Here is a 14,284-nt window from a genome sequence, read left to right on the forward strand (position 1 = left end):
GGGAGTGTCCCTTGAATTAGCATTCAGTTTAGGAAAGGTGTTTTAGCATATGCATACTGTGTCTGGGCGCTATTGAGTTTAGCTTTCTCACAATCTTCTCAGGTCACTAAATTCCTCAAAGACCTTTCCACTTCCAGCCCGTTATTAGCAGATGAGAGAGGAGAAAGAGAAGCCCTGGCCAAATCTCAAACTCAATTTTAAAATGCCTTCTTCTTTTTAGCTTCTGGTAACAAAAACCTCTCACCCACAGTCTTGGTATCCACATTGGGAGACCCTCAGGTGTGACTTGGGCTGAGAAGGAAACCTGTATCTGTCCCTTGAAGCTGGTATCTATATCTGAGGAAGCTGGGGTCTGTATCACGAGAATGTATCTGCACCTCGAAGCTAAGTCCACTGAGGGTGCTGCACTTATTGAAGCTAAAAATAAAATAAAAAATTGTGGGAATAGGAAAGTATCAGGAAACGCCAAGTAAGCCCAACTAGCTGGGTTTTATATAAATAAGATTAAAACAAAGGTGTTGACAAAAAATATGGATCAGAGATCTAAGGACAGACTTTTTGAAATAAGTTAACTGAAAGTGGAGAAAAAAATCAAATATTTGGGCGTCTGGTTGACAAATAATAACTCTTTGTTGTTTTCAAATAATTATACTAAAATATGGAATACAGTAAAAATCGACTTGCAAAGATGGTTTAGAATGAACTTATCTTTAATGGGAAGAATTTCAGTTGTGAAAATGAATGTTTTACCTAAAATGCTGTTTCTTTTTCAGACTATTCCTATAATTAATACTTTAATTTGTTTTAAGCAATGGCAAAAGGACATAACTAAATTTGTTTGGCAGGGTAAAAGACCAAGAATTAACTTTAAAAATTTAACAGATGCTAAAGGAAAGGCCAAGTAAACAAGTTAACAAAAATGGTGGTCTGCAAAACTGAAAGAACTTCTGCTAGGAGTTAGGAAGAACAGAGAAGGCATTTTACTTCTTATAAAAACAGACAAATGGAAAACAATGGATGTAAACTAGAATCTGGAGAATGCAGAAAATGATTAAAGAAACAAAATACAACAGAGAACAATCCACAGCTGGCAGAGGGAAATGCTTTTGTGTGCGTTTGCTTAAATATATCAGAAATGAAAGAAATCCAAACAACGTCACTCATTATGAGAAGCAGAGGGCAAAACAGTTAATAGTGATGCAGGGAAAGCAGTTGTGTACAAAAGTGCTTTCCAGATTAATTATGGAAAGCAATGGGACAACACATTCATGGTTCATAATGATGATAAACTACTTCCTGCCAACTCTATCACAAGATTGTTGTTGTACATATATAGGGGCAAACTGATTTCAACGAGCAGGCCACAACTTGGAAAACAGCACCCTTGCAGAAAAGAGGGAGTCATGTAACTTTATCCAGCACATTTTCATTTTCCTGCAAAGATATGCATCCCTGGAATCAGACCACTTGCATACATGATACTTATATGCCCAAATTTACCTCTTTACTAAATGCACCATTCCACTTGTAGTGGTAAACCCAGAAACCCACACGCCTACTTAGAGTTAGGCATGCTTAAAGCAACTGGCATAATTGGAGAGAAGTGTGTTTGTCTCTGTGTTGGATTGTGGCCAGAGTGGCTACATGATGGACTCCGCGTCGTCACCGCCGTCTTCTAGAGCACTTTGCTCAGAGCTCATTAAATGAGAGCTGCTTGGAGCAAGTGCTTTCAGACAGTGCAGAATAAGGCTAAAGCAGCTCTGTGTTTAGCAAGGAGAAAGGGCTGATTTGGTGACACCTGAAAAGACACACATATGTGTCCCAACATCTCAGTGCTTGTATAGAGAAATGTGCATACACTTGTATGTGTATATGCTGGCTTGGTGGCTTCACCTCTGAAGGTCTAGGGAAAGTGGAACTGTGGGCCTGGCATTGGAATAAGATATATCATTCAAGCTGGTCTTGTAGAATAAGGTGCTAGGAACACTAATGGGTCAGGGCAGTTGCCCTCTTTCCCCCGCTTGCCGGCTTCTCTGATGCACCCGGCTGGCTGGCTACTACTACTACTATAATATTTATATACCACTCATCAACCAAAGTTCTCAACATAAGGCAGATACCAGCAACAGCCACTGGAGGGATGCTGTGCCGGGGTTGGATAGGGCCAGTTGCTCTCCACCTGCTAAATATAAGATAATCACCATTTTGAAAGATGCCTCTTTGGTTAGTTAGCAATGGGTGAAGAACGATTTTGGACTAGATGGGCCTTTGGCCTGATCCAGCAGGCCTTCTCTTATGTTCTAATTCTTAATAAACCCATGTTGTAGTTTGCTCAGAATGGCATAGTAAGTTCATCCATCATCATCATCGATCATCATCACCATCCATTATCTGTGGACAGGACCTTCCTGGTGGAAGCATGTAGACCACAAGCTTCTACCAGGTATCCAATTCTGCACTGGGCTTCTTCATAGGCAACCAACAGCTGAAGCAGAAATTTAGAGAGGCTCTTCTTTGCTGGCACCTGTATCCAAGTAAATATGTCTAGCCTTTTGCAGAGTATGATCGGAGCAGTTTGTAATGACAACAAGCCATCTTACAGTTCTGGCCAGTTCAAACTGACCACGTGTATCTCCATAACAAGATTTTATGTAAGGTAGAGGGAATTAATCTGAAAGGAGATTCTCGATCATAGAGCAGTGCCTCTCTTCTAGCGACAAACCTGGCTGTGTCCGAAACGGATTATTTTGATATTACTGATACTGAACAATTTTGTGAAAACTAGGCTTGTTCACATGGACTGCTGGTGGGGTACGAGGAGGGCCCAACCTGGGGTGGCTTCCAATTGGCAGTCATCTGCTTGCAAACATGAAGGCAGAAGGAGGGAAGAATAATAAGGTGCAAGGTGGCAGCTGGCTAAGATGAGCATGCCCTATACAGATTTTGTCCTCAGCATTTTACCAAGGTAGGAGGAAAAGTCCTGTCCTGCCCTGCTGCTGCCGTGCACATAACCACTCTCCCCTCCTCTTACCTTCATGTTTGTAAGCACACCTGGCTCTCCTACTCAGGTTGGGCCCTCCTCCTAGCCTGCTGGAGCCTTTCTAAATTTCTTTGGCTGTTGGTCATGTGAATGAGTAGACCGATTTCAGGGTTGTGATGTCGCATCATTCCTCAGTACATTTTGGGGAGGAAAATGGCGCCCCCTCATGACATCATTCTCCTCTGTGTTCTGGGAAAAAAAATAATAGCTGGCTGTTTGGAAGGACTGCAACACCCCTAGCACTTCTGCCACTGTTGCCTGCATGGACATGGTGTTAAGTTTAAAAAGAGCATCTGTCTTGCTGTCAGTAAGACCTCCCCCCAAAAAAACTTTTGAAAAATCGTCTCCTCAAAAATACTGAAAATGCCTGATTTTTGCCACCTACAGATTGAGCAGTGAAAATAAAGAGGTGCTTTTTTGCTCCATGAAGCGTCACCACAGAAAAGGCCCCATTTCTGGTCATCAGCCACCTCAGAGGGACCCAGAGAAGAGCCTCATATGAAATTCTGAGTAGATAGGCAGGCCTATAAGGAAGGAGAGGCAATGCTTCAGATGCTCTGCCCCCCTACAGGCCATTTTGAGATTCATAGCACTCCAAAAGTGAATGGAACCTAATGTAGATCCAACAAAGTAAGTGCAAAATGTTTATAGCAATGTGCTCCTGTTAGCTATATGAATCAGAACCTGAAGTTTCTGGTATCCTCGTGTGCATTGTCTCACAGTAAATCTAGATCAAGAATCCCAACTTTCAGTCCCTGGCTTCTGTTGGACTACAACTCCCATCATCCCCAGACACAATAACCAGGCCAAACCTCTGCTTAGACATCTCTAGAGCACAGACAGCTGTGACAAGGTCATTTCTTTCTACTGCAGGTGGTGTACCAACCAAACTGAGTCTCAGAGGCTGCTTGGGCATTCAGAAAGGAGGCTGGCTCTAAAAATTCTCCCAAGCTGCAAGCCTGATCATTGAGGGTAGTGTTCTTCATTGTAAGGCCTGGGGACCAGTGGCAGCCCCCCATCAACGCTCAGTGCAGCTCCCTGACTAACTGTTTATGGGCCTGTGTGACGCTTTGGCCAAGGCTGAACACTCTGTACAATCCCCCTGGCACTGTGCAGTAGGGATGTACACAAACTGGTTCATGCACTTCCTTGCAGCCCTGTTCAGCGTCATGACATAAATGGCCGATGCATGTGCACATGGCACGTACAGTTGGGTGTCAACAGCATAGTGATGGTGCCTTCCCCTAATCCCTGGACAACCACAGCCAGAGGTTTCATGTAGATGTTAAAGAACATGAGAGATAAAAAGAGTCCCGGGGAACTACATAGCATAAATGCCAAGGTACAGAACTAAAGTTCCCAAGCACCATCTTGTGGAATTTATCTTCCGGGAAGGAGAACCATTTGAGTGTGGTTTCCTCAATACTCCATCCAGACAGGTACTCCAGAAGGACACCATGGTCAATGGTATTGAAAACTATGAAAGATCCAGGAGGATTAATGGGGTTGTACTGCCCCTGCTCTGCCAGTACATGTATATCAGAGCAACAATTTCATGCCAAAACCACATCAGAACCTGGATTGAAATGCATCTTGGAGGAGGAAGAGATGGTGGAAATTGTGGAAATTGGAGAGAGTCTGCAAACTGGAACCTGAATTAAGTTGTCAGTTCCTGTTTCTTTTCATCACCTTTCTTCTTTCTTTCTGAGTTCTCCTCTCCTCACTGTCTCTATTTTGCTACCACTTGCAGCAGACCTCTTGGCTAAATACCTATAACAACATTCACTGGCTGCATGATGGATGCCTTCAATATGCTGCATGTAAGATTCTTGAGCCGATTTCCAATTATACATGTCTCTGTTTAATTTCATCCATCAATCTTCTGTTTTTCTTTTATACAGAGATATCTACAGCAGAGCTTTGTAATTAAAAGTTTCAGATTCTGCCTCAAAACAGAGGCCTCACTTTAATACCTTAAATGCCCCTGCGGCCAACGCAACTAGATAATTGTGCATCAGAACTGTTTTCCCTAGTATCAGTCGTACAGATAGATGAAAGGAAGATCTTGGATTCAAGGCATAATTGTAAAGTGAACAGAATTTTGTATTGCTTCAGATTAGAATAAAGAACTGCATCTGGCAATCAGCAGCCTTTTAAAGGTTTTTGTTAGTGTGAACAGTCTAACAAAAGTTGTCATTCTTCAGGTTTCAGCCCTCTTCCCAGATCTTTGGAAGTTAAATCTCTGAGTAGGAGGTGGATGTCTCTTGATTCTAGAAAATATGAATTTAAAGGCGTATACATGAACACAAAAGAAAAATGTCGAGCAGAGCTTTCCATTTCAAGGGCTGCAGATGGCTAGCTAGCTTAAGTCTGAACAGTGAAGTACAGCTACTATTATAGGACAATCAGTGATGTGGCCACCATTGGACAAGGGCGGACAACTGTCCCTGGGCCACCGGGGTCTGTGGAACACCACAACACCCCCTTTCCCTAGAGTGCTTCCTTACCCCCTTCTTGCACCCTGCTGGCAAACAAAGCAGCCATCTGGAAGGATGAGATGTGGCCCTTCACCCACTCCTGGCTGGTGTTTTTGTTTACTGGCTGCTGGGTCCGGGGGCATAGCTATAATTGAGCGGATGGGTTCAAAGAACACGGGCCCCCCAGGGCTCCACCCCTCCCTATTTTCTTCATTATCTCCCTCACTCCGAGGGGCCACCAGTGAGAGGGGTGAACATGGCCCCCTTTCCCCTAGCTATGCCCCTGGCTGGATCCGAACACTCTGAACGTTCACCAGCTGGGTGCTTTAGCTTTAAGGAGGCACCGGTTGGGAGTGGGTGAGGGGCCGTGCACTCCCTCTTCCCTGTGCTGGCCATGCCCTTTGCATCAACATCAGACACAGACCAATGCAAGAGGTGTGGCCAGCACAAGGAAGGGGAGACACATGGCTCCTTGCCTGCTCCCAGCTTTGTTTACCAACTGCTGGGTGCTTTCCTTCTTCCCCTCATGAAAAGCAAATGAAACACTGGCTGGGAGTGTGTGAGGCATGGCATGCCCACATCCTGGTGCTGATCATACCCCCTGCATCAGTGTGTGCCTGATGTCAACATAGGGAGCATGACTGGAGCACACGTGGGCAGTATTTGGAAGGGCCACCAGCAGCAACCTCACCTGTCCCTGGATTACCGGCAAGCCCCCTATGGCCCTGAGGATAATTATGCATTTATTATATGTATAGTTCCCCTTTCTTCCATCACAAGAGTTAAGGCAACATACATGAGGTCCCTGCAAGATCGCCCATCCAAGCACTGACCAGACCAAGACCTGTTCAGCAAGGTGGCTGTATCAGGTGCCCTCACACCATGTCCTGGGAATCTCTAAACCAACAGAAAGTTATAACCTTAAATTATAGCTTAACCAGTGGGAAGCGGGGCCCAGGGATGGGTGGCAACAGCGCGTATATGCCTGTGTGCATTTGTGATCTGTGTATCAGGCATATTCTCAAGTTTAATTGGGTAGAACTGACAGTGTGGCTGTATGAGGAACATTGTATTATGCTTGCTCTCTTGTTAATATTCGTATTTCTTTCTTAGCATCATTGCCCACCTGATTATATGTGATAATGTCATGGCAGCTGAAGCCAGGTTCATCAACAATTGATATTTCTCCACTTAAAAGCCAATCCTCATTTCAAAAATCTGCTGGAGTGCAAGCCGAGAAGTGACTTCCTTAAGGAAACCTCTATTTCATGCCAGGGAGTTCCATCTACACATTTTAAACCTGAGACTGGGGCTGATGTGCTTGGTTTTTATATTGGTCACGAAGGGGGGGCAGAATGAGAATTAGGGCCATGTCTTGGCTTCGTGCCTTGGCTTTAACCCCTTGCCGCTGCCACATTCCTGATCCAAGTTGGGCCCCTTTGGGTGCTGTGTGCCTCAGGAGGAAAGCTTAAATTGGATCCGACTGGTGCTTTCCTCCTAGAGCAACCAGCAATGGGGGTGGGATTTGGATTGGGACCGTGTGGCAGGCAATGGGTTAAAGTCCTCTCCCCCGATCCTGATGGTCCTGTCCCCCATATTTGCAATTTATGTTACAAAAACCCAGTTCCAATCATGGGCTCAACTTAACACATGTAGTTTGTCCTTGGGAGGGAAAAGACACCTCTTCCAAGCACTTCCAAAGGGATTTGGGGTAGAACATCAAAGGCATTGCATGGTGAGGTGGGGATGGGGCCATAACTCAGTGGTAGAGCATCTCATTTATCTTTCCATTTTATATCCCACTCTTCCTCCAAGGAGCCCAGAGTGATGTGCATATGTTTACCTTCAAAACAACGCTGCGAAGCAGGTTAGTCTGAGAGAGAGGTGGCTGGCCCAGAGTTGTGCAGTGAAGCTGCTCTCATGACCAGAAGTAAGCTAGGAGACCTCTCCAACCCTAGTTCAGGAGCTGATATTTGACTGTGTGCAAAGAGAAGTCAGGGTGGAGGAGGGGAGTTTGCTTGTCTGTTAAGTCCCGGCCAAACAGGACAAGCACGTCTTATCCACATCCCATCGCCAGCCTTTTACTGAGATAGGAGGAAAAATCCTCCTACCTGACTAGGGTTGACAGATGAGCTCCACCCTTACTATTATCTCACACACAATCAAATATTGGGAGGGTGCCAATATTTGCCTCTCATGCAAAGGTTGGCGATGTCTCCCACTTCACTTTTGGTTGTGAGAACAGCCCTAGTGAGCTTCATGGCTGAGCGGGGATTTGAACTCGGGTCTTCCCGTTCTGGTCCAACTATCTTAACCACACCACCACGCTGGCTCTCACATAGAAGTGGGTACTGAGATTACATAGAAAAAGTCCTGAGATTACCTTTAATGCAAACTTCTGGGCAGGAGCTGCATTCCTGGGATGCATTAGGGGCCAGACGTCCTAAGTTTCTTACATCCCTGGAAGAGGAGCCAAGTCTTCAGGGTGCTACAGAGAAGAACAGAGAGTAAAGGGTGTGATAGATACCCAAATGCAGTTTTGCCACCCTTTCCCAAAGAAATACCACAGAGCATCTGGTGAAATCGTTCTCATCCAGAGTTTGGCATTACTGGCATGGTTAAATACCTTTGCCAACTTACTGCTAGTGGTTGAGGGCCATTTCTGATGTTGTACCATCCACTCATTCTTCAGACGGGCGTGGGCAGAAAATGGGCTTCGATGTGCATCTTTGTAATGTGGAAATGGTCAAATGAAAGGCTGCTGAAGGCATTTTCACATAGAGCTTAAAGCTGTTCTTGCTTTAAATTTGTTTGGAATGTGAATTTAAAAAAAAAAACTATATTGGTAAGAATGCTCATTTGCATTACAAATATATCCCCTCTGCTTTCTTTTCTATGTAGAGATCATGGTAAGAGAAGCTCAAAGGTGAATTTAGTGTGAGATTCTGGAATGACACAAGAGTTTTGCCACATGTTCGTCTCAGGTTCATGACTTACCATTTGTTTCTACACTCAAAAGATAATTATTATTTATTGTCAATATCCCACTCTTTGGGGCCAAAAGGACCATGAAGGAAGCTTACAAAGTTAAAAACAGCACAATTAATATAAAAGTAAATTATGATGGCTGAGTTCACACAATCACAAGGATTAAAAAATTAATCAGGATTAGTGAGACCAGTGGAGCTGATCGTGTGAACCCAGAATTTCAGGGCAATCCTGGTCAAACCACTCTGGTTAACCAGCATTTAACCAGGATAGATAACCAGGATCCTTGTGATCGTGTGAATCCAGCCATACTCAATAAAACAGCACAAACCCTCCACTCACCCCACACCATAGCATATCAGATCAAGCAGCAGCCTAACCTCACTCTACCCAAAGTCTTTCCCAGAAAAGCAGGGTCTTCACCACCCATCTGAAGGCAGAGAGAAACAGGGCCAAGGAGAAGGCATTCAAAGTTGTGGTGCTGGTGTGATCCAAGACATTTTGCTTCCTGAGGCAAATATGATGTTCAGGGCGTTGCCACAATGGGGCATGTGTGTCCTAAGAACATGAGCTGTGGGGCCTTGGAGGGCTGCCCTCTCTGCCTCTCCTGTCTGCTAGATTGCTCACCACCACTGCTGTGCTCACCCCAACTCTGCACCAGCTGACACCACTGTGCTCACCCAAACTCCATGCTGCAGTGGGATGCCGTGGGGAGAAAACAAAGAAAAGCCCAGTGAGTGGAAGGGGTGGGGGGAAGCGACGAGTGAGCAGCAAGTAAGCACGGCATGGGAGGAAGGAGCATCGAGCGAAGTGGTGTGAGGGGGAAGAAGTCCCCTAGGAGAGGAGAGCTGGTCTTATGGTAGCAATCATGGCTTGTCCCCTTAGCTAAGCAGGGTCCACCCTGGTTGCATATGAATGGGAGACTAGAAGTGTGAGCACTGTAAGATCTTCCCCTCAGGGGATGGAGCCACTTTAGGAAGAGCATCTAGGTTTGAAGTTCCCTCCCTGGCATCTCCACATAGGGCTGAGAGCCTGCAACCTTGGAGAAGCTGCTGCCAGTCTGTGAAGACAATACTGAGCTAGATAGACCAATGGCCTGACTCAGTATATGGCAGCTTCCTATGTTCCTGTGTAAGCAGGCAGGGCAGCATGAGGGGGAAGAAGAACGCTGTGAGTGAGCGAGGGAGAGGGTTGGCATATTCTGGCTTTCCAAATCTGGGTGCCTAATTTGCATATTATGTAAACTGTCTTGAAAATAATTTTTGAGCAGAATAGCGACTGCACATTTTGCTCCATAACTCTGCTTCTAGAGCTTAGCTTAAAAAAGAAAAGAAAAGAAAAGAAAAAAGAAAAGAAAAGAAAAGAAAGCTGAAATCCAGGCAAATCTGGGTGGGCTAAGCAATCTGGGTGAGATGCGTAAAATCCCGGTGCAACCCAAAATTCCGGGGTGTGTGGCAACTCTAGTGAGGGAAGACGTGGTGGGCAAAGGGAGGAAGCAGCAGCAAGCAAACGTGGCAGGGGGAGCCAAGCAGCAGAGGTCAGAAACAATGAGCAAGGGGGAGGAGAGGTGCTCCAACATTTGCACCCAGGCTGCCTTCAACCTGGCTCTGCCACTGATGATGTCTCCCAATGCGTGGGTGCTCAAAAGGCCACGAGAACACACAAACAACACACACGAGCACTCTCAGATTATGCCACCAAGCCAGCCAGGGAAGGGGCATGTGGCAAGGGGACTCTGACACTTGTGGCCCCTGTGCCCCTCCCCATCGCCGAGGCAACTGTCTTGCCCTGCTTTGTGAGCAGGTTGCCCCTGTGCAGTGCCATGACCGGAAAGGCTTTGCCTCTCATGCCCACCACCCAGCTCAACTTCTGAAGAAAGGGGTTGGGGCGGGGCACGGAGCAAGGCCTCTGTTCTTGACGCAAGTGGAGAGGGAGGCATACATCAGATGAGCCAGCAGACACATTGGCTGACTTGGCCATCAGGGTTGCTGCATGTTAACTGAGATGTGGCCTTCATGCCTTTTGCCTTTTGCCTTATCTTCTTGAGAGATTGCCAAATATGATAATGTGCCAGGAAAAGAATTTTATTGCATGACAATGTCGTTGAACCAGGTGAGGTAGGTTAGGCTGAGAGGGACTGACTGACCCAAGGCCACTCAATCAGCTTCATGGCCAAGTGGGGATTTGTGCCCAGGTCTTCCTAGTGCAGCTCCACCACTGGCTTCCATGTGGCATTGTTTTAAGCTTCTCTTTATACAACTGCACAAACCTCCAGCGTCAGTTTGTGAAACTGCACTGCCTCAGTGGGAAGGAGACATCACTGTGTGAGGCATTCTGGGATCCGAAACAGCCTAGTAAGTTGCCTTGGAGGACTGTGGGTGCCAAGATCTCACGGCTAACCTCAGGCACAGCAAGCAACAGGGGAGTACATTAGGCCTGTGAAAAGATTAAGCTTTGAAGGGTTAAAACCAAATCGTATCCACATCATCCTTGGCCCTGCTCAGAGACAGCTGTTCTCCCCACTTACCTCCATGCAGAGCGGTCTTGTGTACAGCACCAAGGAGGACCCTTAAAGGAAAATGAAGCCATGGGAAGTCCCAGTGATGTCTTGGAAGGTGTGTAGAAAGGTGTGCAGGGAGTGCTGGGAAATATAGTCCCTCCCAACACTTTCACCATTAAGGTCAATGGGCAAAGCGCTGGGAAGAACTACATTTCCCAGCACACCTTGCGCACCTTCTAAGACATCCCTGGGGCTTCCCGCAGCAATGCTTCCCTTTAAGAAAGGGATTCCCTCCCCGGTGCTGTGCCTAGGACCACTATACGCAGACGTAGGAGTGGCAGCCTCTGCACAGGGCCAAGGACAATGTGCAGTAATTTGGCTCTGACTCGTTGAAGCCCAATCTTTGCACAGGCCTACTGTGCATCATCAGCACCTGAGACTTATAGGGGAAATGAAGCCTCTAGATTGGCCATCATCATCATTGTTAATAAAAATATTTATTCAGTGCACTATTACTCAGGGCAAGTTTCAAAATTAATAAAACAGGTACAAAGTAGTATACTACTTCTACTACGACGACGACGACGACAAATATTTATATGCTGCTCTTTAACTAAAGTTCTCAAAGGCTCCAGAGATAGCTGGTTTGATAGCAGGTGTGGCTTAAAATTTAGCAGCAGTAAGAAGACAGTGATGCCCAAAGGCAGTGCAAGTCCTGCATGTATGTTTGAGTTGCAGTACGCTGCATTATAGACAAGAGCACATGTGTGGGCTAATGCATGAAAGCATCTCATCAGGTGTGTACAAATTAACAGAGTGCTCACTCAGAGCGCCTCGTAAATATGCACAGGAATTTGCCGCAGATCCGCTCGGCAGCCTCCTGATCTGCAGCCTCCCTCTCTACCGGCCCTTGAACACGCTGAAGATGTCCATGCAGATTTCATGAGCTGCTGGTGTGGGAAGATGCATGCAGAAGGCAGAGCAGGGAGCCTTCCCTCCATTATTGATGAGGCTGACCTCTCTTAAAACAAGAGATGCATAATTCATGCCAACTCCGGTATCCGTGGTGTTCGGCAGCTGCTCTTCCTGCTCCCTGAAATCAGGAGCAACTTTCAGTTCCGTGTGGCTCCCTCATTCCTTCACATCCCACTTTCTCAGAACCGCTGCCAGATGCTGTGATGTGGTGTCAGGTATTGGGCCCTCTTGAAGTGTTTTGCACCATTTCCACCCCGTGAGAACGCCTGCCTGCTTCAAACACTTAGGTACAGCAAAAGGTGCCTTTGGATCTTTTCCAGACAATGCTGTCTTTGTGCAACAGATCTGCAGTCATTACTTGGAAATTGCATGCAACCCACATGTCTCTTTCCCAGGGTAATCATCCGGTTCTCCCTCATCATGTCCCCAGTTGGGTAAAGTGGTAAAGTTCCAGGAGAATTCGGAACACAGAAAGCTGCCTTATACCAAGTCAGACCATTGTTCCAATATTATCTACATCAGGGCTGAACAACATCAAGGAAGGGTGCCATATTCTGGCTTTCCAAATCTGGGTGCCTAATTTGCATATTATGTAAATTGGCTTGAAAATGATTTTTGAGCAGAATAGTGACTGCACGTTTTGCTCCATAATTCCACTCCCACAAGGGCTGGAGCTTAAGTTTTTTGTTGTTGTTTAAAATGAAAACTGGAATCCAGGCGAATCTGGGTGGGCTAAGCAATCTGGGTGAGATGCTTAAAATCTGGGTGAAACCCAAAATTCTAGGGGGCATGGCAACTCTAACTTCAAGTCTCCTGCAGATGTTGGCCTACATCGGATTATTCTATGGGAGCATAATCGCTGACTATTAACCACTGTGGCTGAGAATGATGGGAGGTGTAGTCCAAAAACATCTGGAGGGCCAAAGTTGTTTAGCCCTGGCCTACACTGATGGCAGTGATTCTCTAGGCTTTAGTCAGGAATCCTTCCTAGCCCTAATGGGAGATTCCAGGGATTGAACCTGGGACCTACTTCATGCAAGCAGATGCTCTACTACTCTCCCCTCCCCAGCCCCTAAGGGGAATATACAAATACAACAAATATTTATTTAGCACGTTTCAACAAAAGTCCCAAAGTGGTTTACATAGATATAAATAAATAAAATGGCTCCCTGTCCCCAAAGGCCTCACAACCTAAAAAAGAAACATGAGATAGACACCAGCAACAGCCACTGGAGGGATGCTGTGCTGAGGTTGGATAGGGCCAGTTCCTCTCCTCCTGCTAAATAGAGCCAGCGTGGTGTAGGAGCCAGCGTGGTGTAGTGGTTAGAGTGCTGGACTAGGACCGGGTAGACCCGAGTTCAAATCCCCATTCAGCCATGAAACTAGCTGGGTGACTCTGGGCCAGTCACTTCTCTCTCAGCCTAACCTACTTCACAGGGTTGTTGTGAAAGAGAAACTCAAGTATGTAGTACACTGCTCTGGGCTCCTTGGAGGAAGAGCGGGATATAAATGTAATAAAATAATAATAATAATAATAATAATAATAATAGAGAGAATCACCACTTTTAAAAGGTACCTCTTCGCTCAGTTGGCATATAGTCACCCATTCAAATGCAAATCAAGGCAATCTCTGCTTAGGAAAGGGGACAATTATTCTCACCACCCCAAGACTGACCCTCCACAACATCATTTCCTGTAGACAAGCTGTTAAACCAAGGCTTGACAAAATCCCAGGCGCCAGAGAGCCATGGCACATAGAAATTTAACCAGCCCAACCTGGAGATGCTGGGGATTGACCCTGGGATATTTGGCATGCAAAGTGTGTTCTCTACCACTGAGCTACAGCCCCTCCCCTAGGCACCCATGTCACATCTCTGAATAGGCAATAATGCTGTGTGGATCCTAATAAATAAATAAAATTAAGTTGAAAGTTGTGGATCAATCTAAACTTTTTTGAATACATGATTGCCAGGGATGCCAGACTGTAACACAGAAACATCTAAGCATCCAGCCTAAGACAAACAACAGAGCAGCAGAAATATTAAAACTAAAATAAAATTCAGAAGACTTTTGTCTGCCAACACTCTTCAAGTGGGCAAGTAATACATGCCAAGATGTTTGCCCTGAGTTCTGAAATGGGTCACCACGAACAAGGGGAATCAAACTGGCTACATGGGATTAAGCAGAGCAGGTTTAAAATATTGCTTGGGATTATGGTTTATCCCTTGTCATCCTATTGACAGTGGGAATGGGGCCCAGCTGAAGGCGGCTACTGCGGTAGCTGGTCATCAGGAATCTATCAGA

The 14,284-nt window shown here is 45.9% G+C and overlaps 1 protein-coding gene across 4 annotated transcripts in view; it reads right to left on the reverse strand.

The window, feature by feature from the left end:
• LOC128350976 (galactosylgalactosylxylosylprotein 3-beta-glucuronosyltransferase 1-like) overlaps positions 1 to 14,284 on the reverse strand; it is a 117,870-nt gene that overhangs the window by 47,030 nt on the left and 56,556 nt on the right. For 2 of the 4 annotated variants that reach the window (XM_053309964.1, XM_053309961.1), the window contains exon 2: positions 7,901 to 8,005. The exons of 1 other annotated variant lie outside the window; for it this stretch is intronic. The gene's annotated coding sequence lies outside the window, so the exon portion shown is untranslated. Of the gene's footprint in view, positions 1 to 7,900; positions 8,006 to 11,032; positions 11,051 to 14,284 lie in introns of those variants that run through there. One more of the 4 variants, XM_053309962.1, reaches the window with a different exon arrangement.

Source organism: Hemicordylus capensis, chromosome 3 (genome assembly GCF_027244095.1).
Source record: "Hemicordylus capensis ecotype Gifberg chromosome 3, rHemCap1.1.pri, whole genome shotgun sequence".
NCBI classification, from domain to species: domain Eukaryota; kingdom Metazoa; phylum Chordata; class Lepidosauria; order Squamata; family Cordylidae; genus Hemicordylus; species Hemicordylus capensis.